Source organism: Sinocyclocheilus rhinocerous, unplaced genomic scaffold (genome assembly GCF_001515625.1).
Source record: "Sinocyclocheilus rhinocerous isolate Xijiao unplaced genomic scaffold, SAMN03320098_v1.1 scaffold984, whole genome shotgun sequence".
In the NCBI taxonomy this organism is placed as follows: Eukaryota; Metazoa; Chordata; class Actinopteri; order Cypriniformes; family Cyprinidae; genus Sinocyclocheilus; species Sinocyclocheilus rhinocerous.
Window position 1 is genome coordinate 632,684 of NW_015643603.1, and position 1,629 is coordinate 634,312.

A 1,629-nucleotide genomic window follows, 5' to 3' on the forward strand; every position below is an offset into this window, starting at 1 on the left:
TGATGAAGCGGAAGCAATGTACTAAGCATAAAGGAGAGAAAATTAACCTGAAGTATTGATCTCATCCGGCTGGTATATGATCTGATACCAATACAAACGTTGGTATCGATACTAACGATATTAGGATCGATCCACCCACCCCTAGTACATCAGTGATTCACACTACTATAACAGCCCTAGGGTCCCAAGTGAGGGCTCACATCTCACATAAAACAGGACTAAATAAATGCCAACTAGAAATGATGAAATTGCTAATAAAGAGTGTACATTAAGAAGGGATTGCTCTGCTATTTTGGAAACTTAAAAGGCGATGCTTAGCCGCACTAAAACAATGAAATAACCACAGAATGCTTCAGTCAAAGGAAGGAATTTATGCTCTTGTTTGAGTGAGAATGATCCAGAAGCATTTCAAATACTTCTGGGAATCTGGTGCTCACTTTACAAATTCACTGGGAATAATAACTTTGTTAAAGGGTTAGTTCACCCCAAAATTTAAATACTGCCATTAATTACTCACCCTCATATCGTTCCAAACCCATAAGACCTTCTTACTTATTCAGAACACAAATTAAGATTTTTTTGATGAAATACGAGAGCTTTCTGACCCTGCATAGACAGCAACACAACTGAAATGTTTAGTTATGGCCCAGAAAGGTAGTAAGGAAGGACATCGTTAAAATAGTCCATGTGACATCAGTGCTTCAACCGTAATTTTATGAAGCTACGAGAATACTTTTTGTAGAAATTGTTGAATAAAATTGTTATTTTTGTTTTCTTTGCACACAAAAAGTATTCTCACAGCTTAATAACATTACGGTTGAAGCACTGATGTCACATGGACTATTTTAACGATGTCCTTACTACCTTTCTGGGCCATAACTAAACGTTTCAGTTGTGTTGCTGTCTATGCAGGGTCAGAAAGCTCTCGTATTTCATCAAAAAAATCTTAATTTGTGTTCTGAATAAGTAAGAAGGTCTTATGGGTTTGGAACGATATGAGGGTGAGTAATTAATGGCAGTATTTAAATTTTGGGGTGAACTAACCCTTTAACAAAGTTATTATTCCCAGTGAATTTGTAAAGTGAGCACCAGATTCCCAGAAGTATTTGAAATGCTTCTGGATCATTCTCACTCAAACAAGAGCATAAATTCCTTCCTTTGACTGAAGCATTCTGTGGTTATTTCATTGTTTTAGTGCGGCTAAGCATCGCCTTTTAAGTTTCCAAAATAGCAGAGCAATCCCTTCTTAATGTACACTCTTTATTAGCAATTTCATCATTTCTAGTTGGCATTTATTTAGTCCTGTTTTATGTGAGATGTGAGCCCTCACTTGGGACCCTAGGGCTGTTATAGTAGTGTGAATCACTGATGTACTAGGGGTGGGTGGATCGATCCTAATATCGTTAGTATCGATACCAACGTTTGTATTGGTATCAGATCATATACCAGCCGGATGAGATCAATACTTCAGGTTCATTTTCTCTCCTTTATGCTTAGTACATTGCTTCCGCTTCATCAAAGAGTAGACATATCTGTGTGTGTAGATACACCGCTCCTTTCACATCTTGTATGCACACGTTGCTCCTCCTTATATGGGAAGAAAACACTTAATGTGAAACTTTGCAAACT